At 37.2% G+C, this 22,465-nt stretch overlaps 1 pseudogene; it reads left to right on the plus strand.

Moving 5' to 3' along the window:
* LOC102025240 overlaps positions 1 to 22,465 on the plus strand; it is a 55,859-nt pseudogene that overhangs the window by 19,646 nt on the left and 13,748 nt on the right.

Below are 22,465 nucleotides of genomic sequence, written 5' to 3' on the forward strand. Positions count from 1 at the left end.
TTTTTTTGGGTGATTCTGATAGATGATACTTAACATTATTTTAATCTTTGATTGTTAGGCAGAATTGTTACTTTCACTCTACCAATAAAATCCCAGATGACTTTTATGTTTTAGTCCATTTTGCACTGTTATAACATAATACCTGAGACTGGGTAATTTATTAAACACAGAGGTTTATCTCCAGAGTTCTGGAGGCTGGGAAGCCCAAGATGGAAACCTCACATCTGTCAAGAGCTTTCTCATTGTACTGGTGACATACACCATGGTGACAGGTGGAAGGACCAGAGATGCCATGAGGAGTAGGGCAAATGCCTCCTTTCCTCAGAAACCCCTTCCTAGAATAATTGACTCCTGAGATAATGCATCTGTTCATCTTTTTTTTTTTTTTCTTCTGGTACTGGGAATCGAACTCACGACCTCACGCTTGCCAGGCAGGAGCTATGCCACTGAGCTAAATCCCCACCCCCTCCTGAGATAATGGCATTCATCCATTCATTAGAGCTTTCATGAAGCACCTCTTAAAGATCCCACCTCTCAATATTATCAGATTAGGGATTAAATTCCTAGCACATGAACTTTGAGCACATGAACATGAAACATTCAGACCACAACATTAAATCAATGTGTGATAGAGTCAGGAACTGAACCTGGAAATTTTAGCTTCATATCTAATATCAAAAACCCTCATCTTAACTACTTTGTAATTTTTATATTAATTGGTTAGTTTTCTGATTTACACGAACTTCAAACAGAAAACAACAGGATGGCAATAAGACAAAACAAAGAACTTCAGTGGATCCATTTTCCCTAGCAGAGTCCAAATTATGTAGCCAGCTGGTGCTGGGGACCCCCACCCCACCCCGCAAGACGCAGGATTCCTGGGCCGTGTGCTCTTACTCAGCTCATTCCCCTCTAGCCAACCTGAAATCATCATTGTTCCCTAAGCCCCACCCACCCCACCCTGCTTTTCCCATTGTGTGAGGTTGTTTCCGGAGGTTGGCTTTTCCCCAAACCCATGTCCACCTGTTAAAGTCCTGAAGAGCTATTTGAATATTACCTCATGCGCTCTTTGAGAGGGTGTCTAAAGTATGCTGTGGCAACACATCATCTCCTGGAAATAGTTAGGATCACTGCGCAATTTTATGCGTCTCTCCAAGAGCTTCTGCATAACAATTTGCATAACAGCTTTATGTCCTTCTTTCAAACAAAAAGTCAACAAATTATGCCCCATGGGCCAAATCCAACCCACTTCCAGCTTTTGTGAGTGAAGTGTGATTGGGTTCCAGCTTGCCCAATCTCATGTATTCCTCAGGCTGCTTCTGCCATACAGCAAAGTCAAAGAGATGCTATCACCCACAAACCTTAAGTATTTACAGTCTAGCCATTTCCAGAAAATGCTTGCCAGCCCTCTTCTTCTGAATTGTAATTTTCTTTTTGTTTTTTTTTTTTTTTTTTGGTACCCGGAATCGAACTCATGACCTCACGCTTGTTAGGCAGGTGCTTGCGCCACTGAGCTGTATCCCCAGCCACTGAATTATAATTTTCTTGAGGAATGAAACTGTTTATCTTTCATGCTCATGTCAGCCTCCATAGCATCCAGGACAAGTTCTTGTAAGTGTCTGAGAAATATTTCCTTTTTTCTGGTTTTTTTTTTTTTTTTTGAAGAGGGTAAAGAGGCAGTTTATTACACCAATGGGCTTCTGACTAGGATATTTTTTAAATAGCCAGAGCCCTCCTACCCCCCAGTGGCATTTCAGGGCTTTTAAAGGGAAAGCAAGGCAGATTTAGTGCATTATTTAGTGACTGGAAGAGTAGGTGACATCTTGAGTTGCTAAGGGAGTTTAAACATTTTAGGTTACATCACAAAGCCATCAGTTATACAAAGCATGGATTATACAAAGGAAGAAATGTCCTGTTAAATTTTAAATTACCTTGTAAGGCCATCTGTTATACAAAGGCAATAGAGACAGGGGTTACACAAAGGAAGAAATGATCTGTTATTGGCCTTGCTGGACACATCTGTCTGGTTCCAGCAGGTATTCATGACTGGCCTTTGTTTGAAATTTTAATTTTTCCCTGTCATGTCCCCCTCTTTCAGTTACTCAGAAACTTCATCTTCAGAGATGTTGGTGTTTAGGGCTGTGTGTGAAGGACCTCATCTGAGAGTCATCTGAAGGCTGATACTGTTTATTTGCTTTGTAATGAAGGAGGTAAGCCAATGTAATCGGCAAGGTCCTATTAGGAATATGAGGATGAAGCCTCTTAGTGGCCCTACTAGAGCTCCCATGACTCCCAGTTTCCCAGGGTGCTCCACCAGTAGGAACCCATCTGCCTGTCTTCTACCACTGGTTTATTTGTTCTCTCAACTGGCGGGCAGTTTCCCTATCAACACCAGACTTATTAGCATAGTAGCAATATTCTTCCTCTAAGAACAAGCGAGTGCACCCTTGTTGGGCCTTCAAGAGGTCTAATGCCCTGCGGTTTGGGAGAACTACTCCAGCCAAGGAGTCAGTTTGGTCTTGGAGTGTGTCTAGTGATTGGACCGAGACCCACACAGAACTGGACCAGACCACCTAACAGGAGAAACGTCTTTATTAGGTGGGAAAGTGAAGAGGTGGGCTGTCCAGCCAACCAGGACAGCCCCGCCACAAGCTGTGCAAGGCATTGAGTTTTTAAGGGGTCTTTGGGGAGGGTGTTCCTGGTCCAGAACAGCCAGAGGGGAAGTTCGTGCTTAGGGCAATTGTTCTTGCAAGAATATCTTGTGGAAACATCTGAGGCCCTTTGGCCTTTGCAGTTAGGCCTGTTGGGAAGTTAGGGAACTCTCAGGGAAGCGGATGAGACACTCGGAAGGGCGGGGGTCCTCTCAGGCACTTATCATCAAGTGCTCCTTGCATTGCTGTAAAATCATCCTCTGTCTGGGTGCCCAGTTGTAGGCACTGTTATTCGTCCATGCCCAAGGCAGTGGCACTGAGGGTTAGACTCCCTGCTATTGCTATTCCAGCCAAAACTGGCAGTACCACCGGCTCACGGTTTTGATGAGGCTGGTGGGCATAAGTGGGGCCCTATTGACCTAAGTAGACAGAGATGTCAGGTACGAGGTGGGTGGGGGAGTACAGACTCATTCTTGAGCCTGAGGACATCTGGTGGACCCACAGATAATGCAGGTTCCATGAGGACCCTCAAGGAGCTTGAGGTAGTCAGAACATCTCTACAGTCAGCTGAAACATTTGATTTTGTAGAGGAACCCTGGAGGCCTCTGGCACTTCCTCATACCTCTGTGGGGTGGGGCTGAAGTAGGGGACCTGGGATAGAGGTAGGTTAGGTCTAAAGTTATTTAGGCTCAGGCCTAAGGCAGGGTAAGCAAGGCCTAAGGCATGGTAAGCAAGGGCTGGGAGAGGTATGCAGAGCCAACAATCACGTCCAATTTAAATGTTCACATCCTATGAAACAGGCATGGGTATTCCAACCTAGGTTGTTGGCTTGAACTGGGCATGCATCAAAATAAAGATATGCTTTACACTGAGAAGGTAGCATCTGGTCTGGTTGGGGTTAGGTCCATAGAGTTGGGTGTGGAACTCGCAGTGGCCTAAGTCTGCATGCCAAGCATGTGGGCCAAGCAAGCTGCATGGGAGCAGATACAGGTTAGTTATGGCAGTCATTCTGGCCCTTTGATTAGGAAAGGCAGTTTAGAGTGCTCAGTCCAATGGTTATACCAATGCAGAAGGGAATGAATGTGACCTTATGGGGAATTTCCCAATCCTCTGAGGACACAGCCCAGAACCCCAGGTCCCTGCCTCCTGTTAATCTCAGTATTCATCCTGGCATTGAGAAATATTTCTTGAACTGTTCTTATCTTGAGGAGCAGGGTCATGGAGAACAATTATGACATTTTTGTTCAAATCCTTCAGTGGAATTTACTACTCCTATAAATGACATATGGTCTTGTAACTTCAGACATGCCTTAGGAGTAAATAAATAATTTTGACTGAAGCAGTTGGTTTACCATTTTTAACAGCTTGCTAAGGGTGAACATCACTATTTTCAGGTCATGGAACAACGCCATATGTTAGAAATCTTTATTCTGTTTTGCTAATGAGGAAAGTGTTCTGATAAGATAAATTACCAATAGGTTTCAAATGGCAAAACCAAGTTTCCAAGTAAGGTCTTTACAGATCAGTACTGTGCACTTTATAATCTTGATCGACAGATTTTTTTTTGTTCCTGTGTTAGCTTTGCTACAATGGGGAAATATCTATGGTGTTTTTGAATAGACTGCTTTTCTCAATGATAACTTTGTTCTCACTCAGAGTTCTGGACTTAGTACTGCAAAGCAAGCTAGCACTGTAGCTTCCCAAACCCAGGTTCATTTATAGTTAGTTTCTGTCTATAAGCTAGTTTCTTTCATAACACTCACTATTATTAATAATTATTACACTATCTCTATTTCCTTCCGGCCTTCCCCACTAGAAGTTCCTTAAGAGCAGAACAACGTTGCTCTTGTCCCTCCGCATTGAATGCAATGTTTGTCACATACTTAGACACTTAGTGTATTTGCAATGGATGATTACAATGAATAATTGAACCTGTTTAGTACCTATGAATATCAAGTCTTTCACGCTTTTGAACCAGAACAATAGTCCTATTTAGTTTATTTAAATATCCTTTAAACATACTCTTTAGGGGCTGGGGATTTAGCTCAGCGGCAAAAGTGCCTGCCTGGCAAGCGCAAGGTCGTGAGTTCGGTTCCCGGTACCAGAGAAAAACCAAAAAAAAAAATAAATAAATAAAAATAAACATACTCTTTAATATTATCCGTCTTGCATAGTCCTGATCTTTGCTACATCACTGGTATTTTACATCTGGGTTTATTTTCCCTTTAAGGAACTGAATCTCTGGACCGCTGGGCACAATCCCTGAGCAAGCTGACAGTAATTCCAAATAGCTAATTCCTTTCCTCTCTCACCACACTAATGTAATCAGGTTTTTTGATATATATTGTTTTGCTTATTTCATGCTTGTATGATATAATTCTTGCATTGGATTTCAACTGATTTTCTTAGTCATGTGGAGATGAGTTGTTATTTTCATGCTATTAGAAGCTATGTCGAATAACATGTACTTTTTCTGAATATCAGTTTGCAGTTGAATGACATATGTGTTTGGGAAAACATAATGTCACTTATTAAACAACACATCTCTGGTGCCAAATTATCAGCAGAAAGTGAAGGAAAACTTGTCTATATTTTACCCTTAGAAGCGACCCATAGATTTCCAGGTAATGCACATGAACACAATGAGATGAAATATAAAAATAACTTCATAACGTAACAATCATTTTTAACCATTTTTATAACAATAATTTTTATAGTTAACATTTATTAAAAACTTGCAATGCATTCTATTATTGATATTTCATCAAAAGAATGTTAAATTCTGATTATTTTGGGTATAGTGAGACATAGTATTATACTGTAATAACTTCATTGTAGTGCTTGGGCATTTTAGAGGACTTCTGGTCCTCTTTCCTGTAGAACACTTTAGTGTTTGTAACTGTACATGGTGTGATCACAGTGTACAGTGGCTGATTCAATAAATTGTCACAGTAAATGATACACTGCCATTAAGCCCCCTCAAAATATTCGCTTTGAACATGTTTTCATAACATTCTTGCCATTTCCTGAAGCAGTTCTGCAAGTCCTCTTTCCTAAGTGTCTTTACAAGGTGTGATCAAAGCTATAGTGAATGGTGTTGCCACGTGCCATCCAACAGAACATCAGGGTCATAAAAACATTGTGTCCTCAACCACATATTCATCAGGTCGGGCACCATGTGACTTCTTGCTCTTCCTCAAAGTAAACCTAACCACGAAATGTAAGTGTTTTAAGTGGATTCCAGATATTGAGGTGGCCGCAACCCTGCAATTAGAAACACTGATAAAAGAGGACTTCGAATATAACAACCACTATTAATTCCTATCATTCTGTTTTGAAACCCTGTCTCATTTTTATTCTTTTTGCTTTCTTTTATTTTTGTCTGTGTTGTTGTTAATTTATGATTTTTTAAAAATTCTCTTTAAAATTAGAAAAAGAAAAAGAAAAAAGAAAGGACTTTGAGAACTGCTTCAGAAAGTGGCAAGGAAGATGGAATAAGTGTGTTCAAAGCAAGGCAGAATATTTGGAAGCTGGTAATGGTAATGTGCCTCTATAGTCATTGTTCTTCACAAAATGCAAACATTCTTTGTACGTTCTGACCACACTCTGTACATAAACACAAACAGTTGAGACTCCTGGCTTAGCCACTGCATGAAACAGCCGCAGATTGTGGTGGTCCTCTTAGACCAGTCTCTATGTACAATAACGCTAGATTTTTTTAGGCTTATACATAAAAGTTTACTAATTATGTTTGTCACTCAGGGAAGCTGCTCCCTGACAGTGAGGCACTGTGAAGGCATGCGTTGACTGGTTGAAACAATTAACCTTGCCATATATATGTGAGGTTTAAAAGTTAAGTTACACTGTAAGGTAACTCCAATATACATTTTATAGAGATAACACAGCATTCCTTAGAGTCATTAGGCAAAGCATTACTCAAGTCATAAGTGATACGTTTTAATTTACATGAAGTTTGTAAAAGTTTTAGGTGGAATGAAGAACGATGAATAAAACTTATTAGCATTTTAAATCTTATTTATTTTCTATCATTTTGAATGTGATATTCTATACCATACTGGAAATTTTTAACTTATCCTTTTGCCAAGTAGACACTCCAGATTGAAGCTTCATGGATTATATAATCACATAGGTCAGCATTCTGTTTTTATCTAAGCTTAATTTAGTTAACTACTATAATTAAAATCTATGCAGGCAAGAACATTGTTGATTCTTTTATAAACAGTGACTGAGGCCAAACTATTTTTTGGTGAATGAACTAAAGAGTGAATGGATCCAAAGTCAACAGAGGAAGTAATCACTTATAATTTCCTACTATTCCAAGAAAATTCCCAATAAATTCTTCATTCTCTGTCTATTAAAGCTTGTCAATTTTTCTTCCTTTTGTCAGAAATATAGTAATTTTAATAAATGACGTAGACCATGTATTTCCTTTGACAAGTATTCTCTGAACTAAACTTGTTGCTCTTCCAATTCTCAAAAAAATTATTTTATTTGCTTTTATTGAGCACAGCATAAATGGATCCCTGTTGTATCTGTTCTTTAGAAAAGATTTTTCAGTTAATTAGGCTTAGAGTTCAGAAATCCAAAGTTCCATAATTAACTAAATTTTAAAAGCAAATTATAAAAATGTTAAAATAAAATTATAATATAGATAATTATAAATTAATATTTGATCATAAAAGATAACATTTGGGCTAAAGTACATAGTGTGAAATAGTAAGTAATAGATATAATTTGAAATATAAGATTAGCTATGAAATATTACTTTTTAAAATATATTTGCATATATTTGCATTTTTTAGTTTGGGAAGATGTCCTCAGTTCACTCAGGATTTTCGTTACTTTGATTCAGAGTTGTATTTGCATTCTTTAGAACTTTATAAGGATTTTTATAAGGAACTGTCCTGGCCTGGGAATTGAGAATTATGGTGTTCCCATGATAACTTCGAATGAAGTGTTCCTGAAACTAGAAGGAAAATCAGCAACTGATAAATCAGGTAAACAAAATGCATGAAAATTGTCATGTAAAATTACTCACACACCCAGCGAAACCTGTATCTATCTATCTATCTATATATATATATATAAAGCACCTGCCTGGGAAGTGCAAGGTCATGAATTTAATCCCCAGTACTGCAAAAAAAAAAAAGAAACATAGTTCCAAAGACCAAAGATGTAATTTCAAAATGTGTGATTCCATGATAAATACCATTCTTAGACAAAAATTATGCAAAGAGGAGATGTATCCTTGGTTAATATTGCCTTGTCATTAAAAATAGCTTATAGGGGCTGGGGATTTAGCTCAACGGCAAAAGCGCCTGCCTGGCAAGCGCAAGGTCGTGAGTTCGGTTTCCGGTACCGGAGAAAAACCAAAAAAAAAAAAGAAAAAAAAATAGCTTATATATCTCCATTTATGGCTCTTTGTCCTCATCATATGACCAAACTTTCAGGAGCAATTTTGGTCAACGCATTTATTTTAAACCTCCCTCTTTACGTATTTAGTGGATGTGCTCCACTGCCTGCTGGCATCCATAGTTTTTTATGAGAAGTCAGTTTTAATCTTACTGAGGATCCTTTTTGTATGATTAGCCATTTTTCTCTTGCTACTATCAAGGTTCTCTTTTTGTCTTTGGCTTTTGACGATTTGAGTAGGATGCCTTTAGACAGAGGTCTTTTTTTATATTTATCTTACTTGCAGTGCTTCTGGGATGTACGAATCAGTGTTTTTCATCAAACTTGAGAAGTTTTGGGCATTACTTGAGTATACTTACTCTTCTCTCTCATTCTTCTTAAACTGTCACTGATGTGGTGTAGGTTGGTTGACCTTGCCCCATAATGCCTTCAGACTGTTTCAGTGAAATATCTGGTCTGCTCCTTAATATTGTTCATGTTTTCCAGTAACTTTTCATTATTTTTAAATCAATATCTGGTGATTGCAACAGGTAAGCCCTATGACTGATGACCTATATCAGTGACTAATTGGCTTTTCTCTTCCTTTATAGTTGTAGTCCCTATAGATTAAGTTATACTACTCCAAATTTCTTGTATATTTTGTTATATCATGGCATTACCTTCAAAAAGGAGAAGAAACCAATGCTCAGAACATGGCATGACTCCTCCTCTGTCAGGCTGCAGATGTAGATGGCAAAGAAGATCTAATTTACACTTGGAAAGTGTCTGGTATTTTGAAGAACATACTTCAGTTCACTCACAACTTTAGATAGTTAGAAGATGTCTTAAGCATCTTTCCATTTCTAGGACAAAATACCCAACACCCACAACTTAAAGGAGGAAAGGTTTATTTTGATTCACTGTTTCAGTCAATGGCTGTGAAATATTACACAGAGGGCAAAAAGGAGAACAGCTATGGCACCCAGGAACCAGAAAGAGAAGGAAAGAGCCAGGGACAAGAATGCACCCTTCCAAGGCACACCTCCAGTGACCCACCTCCAGCCACGCACTACCTCCTGACACAGTGAGCTACTAAACTCATCTGTGGATGAATTTGTTGATGAGTACAGCAGCCCCATGATCCATTCACTTTCCACAAACATGAGAATTTGCAGGACATTTTAGATCTAACCCACAACAAAGGTAAAAATCAATCTTGTCCTTCAGCACAACTGTCCATTACAGCATTGACAAAATTTTATGTTTATGATATACAATCCCGCTACCAAATGCCTCAACAACAAGAGAAATCTTCTTGATTTTTCAGCCTTCCATCATTTTTGTTTAATTAATTAATTAGTTTTGTCACTTGAGTGCTGACTTTTCTCTTTGATTTATGCTGGAAGATATTTCCACCTTAACACTGTGGGCCCAGTCTTAAGCATACCGATGCACTGTACCCAACCAAGATCCATTTCCCTGCAGTGTAACTCCTTCTCCCCTCTTTTCCAGTGACTGCCCCTTGGTGGTTTGATGTATTACACACATTTTGATAATGTCTTGCACAGAACCCTGTGTACCTTTATGTCAGTCTTCCAATTCTTCCTACCTCACTCTAACCTTTGGTATTCTGTTCCCATGCACTTAGTAAAAACCCTATGATAAAAAATTCATAGATGGTGTATACTTATTTTGTGACATGGATATCACATGATTCTAATCAATCATTCCAGCCCATTTGACCATATGAGTTTGTTTGATATGGGGTGCTTTCTCCTTATCCATGCTTTTGGTGGTTCTCTTCTTTTGCCATATGCCTCAGAATCAAAGAATCCACAGGAACCTTCTCCCCTATAAATAGCTCCTCCCTTTATAAGAGTCATCTTTGTGCCCTCTTCTATCTCAGGGATTAAAAATAATTCATATCAGAAGCCAGATGTGGTGGCACATGGCTGTATTCCCAGCACTCTGGTAGACTGAGGCAAGAAGATTGAAAGTTCTTGGCCAATTAAGTGACTTAGCAGTAGCCTTTCTAAAAGCAAAATAGCAAAAGAAGACTGAGGATGCAGCTTGGGACAGAGGTTCTGGATTGAACCCTCAGTACCATTTTTTAATAAAGGACTAATATTTGTCCTCTTTCAAAGAGGGTCATCAGTCTGTTATAATTAAGTAGACCCAGAGGATCTCCGAATTATTCTTTTAATATGCTGTGTACCTCTATTATGTTCAATATCTTCATGTCTTTATTCACAATGTATTTTTGCACCTGCCTTGTGTTTAGGCATTTATGGGTGTGCTTTTTGGAGTTTGACGTCAGGCTTGTTTTAACATCATACCAAGGACATGCTCAATATTCAGAGATTTTAAGGAATAGACAAAAAGGAAAAGTACACAGGCTCAAATGCTATGTCTCAGTTACTTTTCTTTCATCACTGAAACAAAATACCCAACAGCCAAGATTAAAGGAGGAAAGGTTTATTTAGCTCACGGTTTGTAGAGGTTTCAGTCTATAACCAGCTGGCTCTAAGGCAGGGTGGCACATGGCAGAGGGACAACATTTCATGGTGGCAGAAGACAGCAAGTGCAATAAGAGAGGAGAGCAAGCCTCTTTCTGCCTTTTAAATTGTATCCATTCAACTGAGATTAGGGTGGTGCCAGTCCAATCAGTGGCCTGATTCAGCAATCACCCACCCTTAATCCCAGCACCCTTACTCCCAGCATTGCACTATGAATCAGTCACACATTCTAGATTCTGCTACCTGCAAAATAGCCCCACCTAAAACTGCATGAGGCTTTGGGGGGACATCTAGACACAAACCATAACACACTGTGAATAGATCTTAAGTATTTCCAATAATGACAGTTCATGGTCAACACTCAGACTTATAGCTCATCTTTTCCAATTTACTCTGAGTTTGTAGCATGTGAATTTATAGCTTATTTCTCTAGGCTGACACAGAAGGTGTTTTCTTTATTAAGTTTCCAAGTGAGATCAAGGCACTGTAATGACCTTGTGTGTTTATCAAGCCTCTTTAATGCACTGTCTATATCCAAATAATCTAGGATCTCCTTTCAACTCCACCTTTTGTCCAAGATATGAATCTTTTATCTATTTTTGTAGTTCAAGGCAGCCACCAGTAACACCACCTAGTGCTTATAGTAATTCAGAAGACTAAATGTGATACCCTTAGTAAAATAAATTCCCATAGCAAACTCAATAAGGCACCTCTGAAATGAGATTTTATGAACTGCTTATTTTGTGTTTTGCAGACAGTGACATTTTGGGAAAACTGCAAGAGGAAAGAGCTGGGTACACAGAAAGCTTATTGAGATGGAACAGATTCTCTCCTCACTTACAGAAATGAGAAAGTCAGTAAGTGGCGTGGCTCTCTGGGGATGGCAAGTCTGTACCATTGCCAAGGTTCACTTGTTAAAGTGTGAAAGAAAAGCTCTTTTATCACTGTAAGTATCAGAGGGCCATAGATTCCTTTCAATGAATGCATTTTTAAACCTAAGACAGAAAACAAGAAAAACACAAAGAAATGCTTAAAAATTCCCAGCATCTACAAAACTGGATAAACTATAACACCTAGTTTAGTCAATCATGTTGTGTTGGTTTGGGATTTTTTTGCAAGGGGAAAAATATAATATACGACACATATTTTATAAGATTAGTTACACAAAGAATCATATACAAGACAGTGCAGGAAGTCTATCCACACACTAAAGACCAAAGAATCCACCTGAGGGCCTGGATCCCACAGAAATGTCCTGCATGAGACCAGCTGAAGAACTAGAGCTCATAACAATGCCTCCCAAGAGTCCAAATGGAGGCCTAGAACTCATAACTATATCTCATGCAGGCCTATTTCACAGATCTGTACTGGGAAGGCCTAATGGTCAGTGGTGGAATCTAGAAAGTCTATGCCAGTGGGATGAAGGATCTGTGCTAGCAGGCTGAGGGATCTGCACTGGAGCCAGGAAGCGAAGCACAGAATGAGAACCAGAACTCCCCCAAAGAGTACTGCAGCCATCCTCAGCAACAGTGAGGTCCTGAGCTCCTCCAAAGATCAACACAGCTGACTTTCCATCAAGAAAACCAACACAACAAGCTTATCAGGAGACGAGCAGTGCACCAATTTCCCCTCCAGAGCCAGGAAGCGATGCTCAAAGTGAGGACCAGAGCTCCCCCAAAGTGAACTGAAGCTATTCTCAGTATCAACAAGGTCCCGTGCTCCTCAGAGGATGAAAACAGCCAAGTTCATCAGGAAAGCCAGCATGACAAGCTCCTCCAAAGGAACCAACAGCTCCTCACAGCTTCCACCAGCTCTCAATAGCCTCATCTCAGCTTCCAACAGCCTCCTTCTCCTTCTCCAGTTCTGCCTCTTCTGCTGCTGGCAACAGTCCCCAGGTGGGCTCCCACACCCAACACCATGCTTACTCAGTTCAGCTGGGGGTTATAAGTTGACCACCAGTTGTCAATCCACCACAGGTATACTAGGATACTGGCAGATATGGAATTTATACCATTTAGGAGATGATTCTATGTGAATAATTGAAATAATGTAAGTTTTCCTATAATATTTCATCCCACTTACATTCTCTACTATGGGAGGTCACGGTCACATTGGGACATGGACCATCTTTCCTGGGATCCACGTGCTGATGCTCTATTTGAGATGTTCTGGTTATTTTGTTAAGCCTTCCCTAGATGTTGTCACTTCCCTTCAGCTTCCCTAAGTAGCTTGCTCTTCACTCCCACTCCGTGTACAGCAGGCATCATCCTGGCTTCTAATCCTCATGTCACCTCCATTACCATCGTGGTGCCCAAGGTACACTGGCTGTCAATCAATATCCTGTCTCTGAACACCTTACATTGATCAGACAGCACTGAGATGGACAGCCTGGCGCACAACCGAATCTCAGTAAATCCTTGCTAAACAAAAAAGTACTGAGAAGTTTAGATAATGAGATTAACATGATTTTTACAAGTGCTTTAAGCTGGTAACACTGCACAACAAAATCAGGAGAGAGGAAAGAATGGAGGCACCCCGGCCATTTTTGCAAGGTTTCCATCACAGTGTAACGATACAAGTAAATTAGGGAGGGACAAAAGTTTTGAAGTAGGAACTATAATGAGATTGTTCAATTTATTTGTAATGGAAATGTAAGAGAATAAAGACTAAAGTATGATTCTGAAATATTGGCCTGGAGACCAAAAAAATCATATGAGCTCTGACATAAATGGGGACCATGAAAAGAAGGGTAGACAGAAAGAAGGTCGAGGTTAAAATATGATGAGTGAGACAGCAGGAAGGCAAAGTGTCACATGAGAAGCATAGCAGGTAGGCAGAATCTGGACAGGAGTTAAAATATACACATCTCATGAACTTGTATGGGATTCTCCATGACCAAGGAGAAAGAGAAATGAGAAAAAGATCAAAATGCCGTTTATCTCCTCCAGTTTAGAGGCAGAAAAAAGGATAAAATACTCCACAAATGAGTACATGTTGACACGACTACATGTTTAATTTTCATAATTTCAGGACCTTGCTACATTATAATCGGCTCCCATCATTCTGCAACGTTAGGAAATGACTGTGCCTTCTCGTTGGCGATTTTCTCCCGCGTAGGCTGTCGATTCTGCTGTTTGGGTTTTCCCTCGTTCTTTTTGACTATATTTTTGCGAAAGTCCATCCGCACAGTTACACTTGGGAACTTTCTCTTCATTCACACATCCTTGCTCCTGGACAGCAGCCACAGGACCCTCTCATCCGATTGCTGATCATCAACAAAACAGGTCATAAAGAATTTCAGAACTCATCCATGGTGTGGCATGCATCCATATATCAATTTTTCATTTTTAAATTGTTGAATTATAATACTACGTACCACATTTTATTCATCATTCATCCCCAGATGGATATCTCCCTCAGTAATTAATTATTATGAATAATGCCTCTACCTGTGTTCATATACAACTTTTCATATGAATATGTTTATGGGTTACCATCCTTGGAGTAGAGTTTGTGGGTTAGATGATGACTTTGCTTAACCTTAGAAGGAACTGTTTTTTTGTCTAGAGTGCACTACTTTATATTCCCACCAGGGATTTGTGAGGTTCAAATTTCTAAACATCTTTGCCTTGCCAACATTCATTATTTTCTCTTTTTTATTATACCTGTAACAGTGTGTCAAGTGATATCCTGTGGGCTTTCTTTGTATTTTGCTAATGGCTAATGATTTTGAACATTTTTTATGTGTTTACTGAGCTGCTCAATGTTCTCATCAAGTTTTAGTAGATTTCCTTAAGTAAAACTTTTGCCATTTTCTGTGTATACTCAGGACAGTTTAGTGAGATATTTATTTTTTTACTTGTATATTTTTTTACTCCAATGTATAATAGTTACATGCGTGTTGGGGAATGAGTATATGTATATAACATATCTTGATCGTTTTCAATCCCTTTACATCCTATCTTTTCTCCCAATCCCCTTTACCATTTCCAAATGTCTGCCTCTTTATTTCCTACCATTTTTCTTTTTGTTTACCCTTTCATTTATTTATATTTTAGGTTTCACACATAGGAGAAACTATGTAATATTTAACTTTCTGCATCTGACTTAGTTCAATTACCGTTATGGTCTCAAATTCCATTTTCCTGCTAATGAAATTATTTCATTCTTCCTTATGGCTGAATAATATTCTGTTACATATAAACACCGCATTTCCTTTATCCACTCTCCTGTTGCTGGGTATCTAGGATATTTCTAGAGTTTAGCTACTGTGAATTATGTTGCTATAAACATGGCTATGCTTGTATCACTACAGTATGATATCTTTAACTCTTTTAGAAATGACACAGGAGAGGTATACCTAGATCAGACAGAATTTTTATTTTAGTTTCTTGAAGATTCTCCATGCTGATTTTTGTAGCGGTTGTGCTAGTTCACATTCCCAAGAACAGTGTAGAAGTGTTTCTTTACCCTCACATCCTCACCAGCATGTGTTGTCTTTTGTGTTCTTGATGACAGCCATTATGACTAGAGCAAGAAGGAATCTTAGAGTTCTTTTGAAATTTGCATTTCCTTAATGGTTAAAGATGATGGACATGTTTTCATGTACTTACTGGATATCTGTGCTTCTTCTTTGGAGAAATGTGTATTTGGTCCATTTGCCCACTTTCTGTTTGGGTCATTTGTTTGGATTGGGAGAATGACCAGCTGTTTTTTAGCAGTTTGTACAGTTGCGATTTTTTTTCTGAGGAGAGGATTATGGAGTTCCTCATACCAGCATCCTACAGATTATTTTCCTGTGTCCAGAAATATTTTGAAAATCAGGTAGTAATCTAGTACTACTGAAAGGATTTTTAACAAGTCGGGTGGTTAATCAGTAGAAGTTTTCTCTCATTAAAACTTTACTGGTTATAAATATTCATTGCAAGATTCTGGGTTTCAAGATCTGTCCAAACTCCATGTGGTGCTAAGATATTTGTACGTTATCAATAATCATAAGCAAATAAATATATTATGACATAAACTTCTTGAGGAATGAAGATTAATTCACAAACACAAGGATGTTATCGTGGCAAAAATATCCTGATTTATTACAGCAAGTATTGTATAATGTCATTAATCATAATTTAAACACACAATTGGGGATTGATTTTTCTTAGTTTTGAAATGTCTGATATGTTAAATTACACATTAAGGTCAAGCATTGACAAGTTGATACATCCTGTGGAGCGCCAGAACATTGCTGTGGAAGTGGATGTCTCTGGATCTAGTGATGGCCAGGATGACCCAACCTACAATGGCACCATCATTGTGTCTAGTAATGAAAAGGTATGCTTATTTCTAATAACCTCCCCTAAAATGTGGACAACTCATACAATGTTCGTATTCTCCAGTCTCCAATCTAAGAAACAAAAATGAAAAGAACTGTTTTCATTTATTATTTAATGCAGTGTATTTATTGGTATAATAAATAATTCATATAACCATCATTGTCTACCAATACAAACCACATGTATTAGGAGAATATACTATATTCAAGAGTGTATTTTCTCTGAAGAATTTCATAATACATATATTCTGGAGTTTCTGTTTTGATCTTAAAATAATAAACATTCAAAACCTAATTCTAGGCTTAATCAAGACATTTGGTATTCTAAAAATCATACACAAGAGGTCATTTAAAAACACAAAGCAATGGTGAATGTTGAAATTTTTAAAATTTTATCACAGTGAAAGACACATTGCCGTTAATGTCACTCAAAAATTTCCTGCTTTCTTTGAACACACTTATTCCACCATTCTTGCCACTTTCTGAAGTAGTTTTTGTGCCTTTAGCAAGTGTAATCAAAACTATAGTGAATGCTGCTAAGTCCCATCTCAGAAAGCATTGAGGCAGTCACTACAACACAACTCAAGATACTCATAAAGAGGATTTCCACAACTGCTTCAGAAAAAGGCAAGGATAGTGGGATAAATGTGTTCAAAGCAAGAGGGTGTATTTTAAAGGCAATTAAGGACAATATGTCTCTTATTGCAATAATTTTTAATTAACATTCACATTTTTTATCATGCTTCATACAATTTTGCTTCAATATACACATTTTACTTGTACAAGTGTTTGCTTTTATTTACACACTGTCTGTAGGATTTTTTTAAATTTGACACCTAAAGATAAGATCTTGAGCTAAATCTCAATGATAGAGTGCTTGCCTTGAATACACAAAGCCCTGGGTTCAAATCTCAGCACCAAATAAGCACACACACAAATTAAAATTTTGAATTTTGACACCATTGGAACACAGTGAAAATCTTTAATAATTTATGAACTTACTTGTTATATTTTCAAATTATAACTTTTCATTGGCATGCAATACCAAGAGACTGAAGTGCTTCCCAGTTCTTATGGATATTGTCAGTAAGGGGCTACTTGGAATAATTACACCATCGGCACGTATTCAAACGGACAGAAGCACATTTGTGGTGGTAAGGACAAGTCTTATGGACTCTCCTCCCAGGTCACCCTTTTAACTGCTGTAATGTTATTCTTACTGGGTAAATCACTGCACAATAAACTAATATTTGGTTTCATGCTCTGTGGCTTTGGAAAATCAATACACTTTTCAGAGCTTTGATTTTTGAAAAAATGCAAATAGAGCCAAGGAAGCAATCTCCAAAGAAAATAGGAAGCAGCAAAAGTGCAAATGTGTAGCACTGTGACTAGGACAAGAGTAATAAACAAACGGAAGAAAGGAAGGGAGGAAGGAAGTAAGGGAGGAAGGAAGGAAGGGAAGAAGGAAGGAAGGAAGGGAAGAAGGAAGGAAGGAAGGAAGAAAAAGAGGGAGGAAGGAAAAGAGGGGTGAAGGGAGAAGAAAAGGAAGAGAGTGAGGGAAAGAGGGAAGGAGAAAAGAAGGAAGAAGGAGTCGGGGAAATTTTTCTTATCTTTAAAAATGCTGCAAAATAAAAAATTCTCAGCGAAGTTCTGGCAGAATTGCCCACTGTGTACATTACAATTATTCCAGGTTCTTATCAAAAACATCAATCCTTTGGCCTATCCCAGACCTACCACACCAACTTTTCCAAATATGAAGGAAAAGAGTCCTGTTTTTAAACAAAGGTCCAACTGATTGGAATGTAGATAGCCCTTGATATTTGGAAACTAGAATAACTATTACAGTTTGTAATGATTCCTTCATTTTGTAACTACATTCCTCCATACTGAATAGAGAACTATTTACATTTTTACATATTTATATAAATATCTTGTACCTAGAAATAAGCCAGGAACATACTAAATGATTTGTTAAATACAAGATTAAATTTTACCCAATTTTGTATATCCCATCCCTTCTAGGGTTTATGTTAATATATATGTAGAATGATCACTTCCCTATGTGCATATAAAATGAACCACATACTTATCTTTATTTTTATATGCGCCATCAAAGTCTTTACTTACTTCTCCTGCCATATCTCATTATGTGCTTAGGAAATGCAAATGTTTTTCATGAAGGGTATATAAGAAATTTAATAATTACATCCAAAGTTTTTAGTCACCTATCAAATATTCTTTAACTTATAATATATGCCATGGTTTATTTAATTAACCTTTTTAACAACTGGTGCCTTAGGTGGTCTATGATAGCTGAGCAAATTGCTTTGGCTTCCATCTATAAAGACATCCTGTTTTTGCTATAATGAATCTAATGCCAGTGCATGTAGCCAATATCTCTCACAACTCACTTTATTTTCTGATTGAATTTGCCTTCCTTTGCCCCAAAGGTAATAGTTTGCTAGGGTTATAACCATTGCCTGTTTAGAACTGAAAGTAGTCAGCATTTAGGGTATTACAAAAGCATTAGTACCATGCACCTCATCCTCAGCATTTTGTGACTAGCAGCTGTCTGTCTTTCTGATCACCAAGCTGAAGACAACTAGGCGCTGGCTATAACTTTTTCCAGTGATGTAATTAATCCAACAATTAAAATAACAGGACTGGCTTTCAAGACAGTTTGTGAATCTTCTTAACGATTGTTACAAGCAGGAGCAGCAATAAATCTAATGGGAAGGTTTTCCTTGACACTTTCACTCTCCTTTTAGTATTGCACCTCTATTTTTGAAACCTCAGCCAGTACTGATCTTGTCTCATGATGTACAAAAGATGACTTATTATTAGTGTGCCCCCAAAACATATGATACAGTTTTTGAGTCAAGCTATCTCATCTGAAATAATTGAAATCGATTAGGAAATTAAAATCACCAACTGTGAATTATCATTAACTACTTAGCATCAGAATAAAGTTTAGAATGACTAGATAAGGAAAATAAAACTCTCTTGCCGTTACTACTTTGCAACTATACAATGTTATCAATATCCATATTCTTTGAATCAATTTCCTTATGTATAAATTTGAGTAGAAAACCTAAAGTTCAAGAATTAACTAACTGGGCCGGGAATATAACTCAGTGGCACAAATGCCTCCCTGGCCAGTGCAAGGTCCTGAGTTCGCTTCCTGGTGCAAAAAAACAAAAAAAGAGTTAGCTAACATAATTATACTTCCAATTTCTTTTAGTCCATTGAAAAGATCAGTTAGTGCTTATATCGGCTGATTAATTTTGCATACCTACATCTAGTAATCTGAGCCACTATTCTGAAGACAACAATATGCAAAATATTAACCATTAATCATAAGAATAATAATTTCTTATTATCCTGTTTTGGAACTGTATTATTGCTTTTATTTCTTTTTTATCTTTCTTTCCTTAAAATAAAAAAGGGAAGCTTCAGAACTGAAAGTATAATGTAAGTTTAGGGACTTTAAAAGGGATTTCACAGGTTTATTTACAATCAGTTTAATATTTTTAAAATGTATTACAGAAAATAAACTTCTGATTTGTTTATTCAGTTCACTGTATTCTTTGCTTTTCAGAATGTAGGTGACAATCCATTTCTTTTTTTGTTTGGTTTGGGTTTTTTTCTTTTTTGGGGTTTGTTTTGTTTTGTTTTTCCAGTATCGGGAATCGAACTCACTACCTTGCGCTTGCTAGGCAGGTGCTGTGCCACTGAGCTAAATCCCCAGCCCCTGATAATCCATTTCTATTCCTGGGACACACCCTATTCTGGTTGATTTCTGTATCTAGTTGTCCTCCTCACATTGCCATGAGCAGCATTGGTGACTATAAGGTAATGAGCAATTGAAATTTCCATAATTTTGTATAATTAGAAGCAGAACTGAATACAATTACAAGACTTTATGTGGACATATTTATACTTGCTTAATTGAACAGCTAATTCAGGTATAAATTCTAAGTTATAAAATAATAGAAGACCATGAATTGAAATAAAAGTACATGTATAAACACACAGATAATAGAGAATGATTCTAAAACTTACACAGGTGTGCAAAGAACCCAAGATAGATGAAATAATGGGATAAAGAAAAACATATTTGGAAGATTATGTCCCTACTGCAAGACACAGCAGGAAGTTATAGCAATTAAGTGGCAGTATTCAACAACAATGTTCTTAGTAATGTTTTCCTCCTTTTATTTTTAAAATTTAAAAAAAAAATGTTCTTAGTGGGTTTCTTCATAATCGCCAGCAACTTGAAATAACCTCTCAAGCTGTGAACTGATACATTCTGGTGTAAGCAAATAGAGCTAAAGAAAAGAAAAAACAATTAATGAATCCTGAGCACCAGAACCATCACACTTCAGAAACGAAGACAAACACAAAAGAGGAAATATTGAAGAATATTTACATAAAATTCTTAGAAAGATAAAACGAATCTATAGTGACAGAAACTAGATTTGTGGTTTCTTGTAACCAGCGGTAAAGGCTCTTGACCCAAAGGAGCACAGGGATTTGGGGGAAATGGTAGAAATGTTCTAACTTGAATTATGATGGTGGTACGTGAAAGTACGCCTTCATTAAGCTTCTTGCAACTTGTATGTCATATGGCTGTTGCTTCTTGTTTGAAAACTGTACCTCAAAAAAGTCAACTAAGATATTGTTGACATAAAAAGGAACGATGCTTTGAAAACATAAGAACCGGGAAAGATAAAAAGAAAACACAGATGTTCAACTGAAAATTTACAAATTCTTACTCACACTCTTGCATGAATCCAAATGAGCTTTTAGTGTGTCTGCAGATTACCTGAGCATATTGATAAGATGAAGGTTATGATTCAGTATGTGATTTTCATTCATTTTCCACAAGGGAAGAAAGAATAGTGGCATTTGATCATTTTGTTTTTATGTTGTGAGTATATTTCATGTGGAATTATATATTTAATAAGCAACTATGAGCTAGTACTTTAAATTTTTCCTTCATTAGTATTATAAATCAATACTGTAGTCAAAAATATTTTTCATTCACACCTTTTCTTTATCATGTCTTGTCTTTGTATCTTTGTGTTCTTTAAAAAGGTCACCATGTTGTTTCTAGAACTATAAAATACTGAGCTACAAGGAAGACAAGAGATCATCTACATCTTGTTTTACTGAAAAAGATATAAATCCAAAGACTTCCAGAACTTACATTTCCCAAATTGTGTTACTAACATGAAATACAAAACTACAAATTACTTCTCCAAGTGCTGTTTTGAAAATCAATTCCATAAGTGCACATTTCTTTTTTATAAATTAGAAGGAAAACTTTTATAATTTGTGAGTACGGACTCTAATTTCTTGTGAGTTCAGGATGCCAAAAAAGTGAATTATTAATTCAGAAAACATTGAATGACTTATACAATGTGTCATAAATGAAGGCTGGTGAACTAGACAAAAAAACACTAAATAGTGGGAGTCACCTCTGAAAGAGCTTGCAGAGGATGAACAGATCATAAACACCTACTTATTAAAGCAGCATGATAAAGAGAGAGTATTTATAGTTATTTTCCATAGTAGACAGTTGCCACACAATTAAAAGTAATCATGCAATATTCCATATTAGAATCTATTTCACATAAAGGTCTGTATGAAAATTAAAGGGAATCAGCTATGAAAATAAAGGCAATTTCCTTAAAGAAGAGCAACATGGAGAAGAGTCAGACTTCAACATATGAAGAAGAATGATGATGTGAATAGAAAATAACAAATGAATAAAAAACTAGAGCAGAGAGGGTCCAGGTTTATCCCAAGAACTGGTAATAATGTGCTGTGAATATAGATAGAAAATACATGGAAGCATGGGCACGTCGTCATCATAGTGAAAATACTGGTTGGCACTCTGGCTGGCTTAAAGTGATGGGCACAAAAATTTATTCTACATGCTGCAGGCAACCATAGAAGCTATAGTCCAGAAAACAAGTGGTATAGCTCATCAAGAGATGAGCTTTTAGGAAAAATACTCCAACAGCCATAAAACATGATGGTTTATACAACAAAGAAACTAACAGTTCATAAACTTTTAGGAAATTATCACAATGTCTTAGAAGACACAGTCTGAGGTCTTCAGATGTGCCCATAACATCCTCTTGCCCATGAATTTTGTATTTTAGTATTTTTGCTTAAGTCACTCTAAGTTGCTAAATGCTTATTTTTCTCCATTGATAGAATTAACCAAAATCTCCTTTAATGGTTGGTGGATTTTTTTTTGTTAGTTCAATTTCAATTTTTTCCTATATTATTGCTTATTCTGAATGTTACCTCCAAGAAACAATGCATACCAAATTTATTTTCCTTTTCTACAATTAAAATAGTTTTTACATGAGCTTCTAGATTTATCCAGTAATGTCTCATCTGTGATACTTTAAGCCAAAAAAAAATTTTAACTAAGTTGCTAAGACAGAGTATTCATGGAGATACATTGATTTCAGTTTGGATATGAGGTTGGAATTGAAATTTGGAATATTGCATCTTCAAAATGAACCATTCAAATGGGAATA

The sequence above is a fragment of the Chinchilla lanigera genome, unplaced genomic scaffold (assembly GCF_000276665.1).
Source record: "Chinchilla lanigera isolate Chin_1 unplaced genomic scaffold, ChiLan1.0 scaffold00077, whole genome shotgun sequence".
In the NCBI taxonomy this organism is placed as follows: Eukaryota; Metazoa; Chordata; class Mammalia; order Rodentia; family Chinchillidae; genus Chinchilla; species Chinchilla lanigera.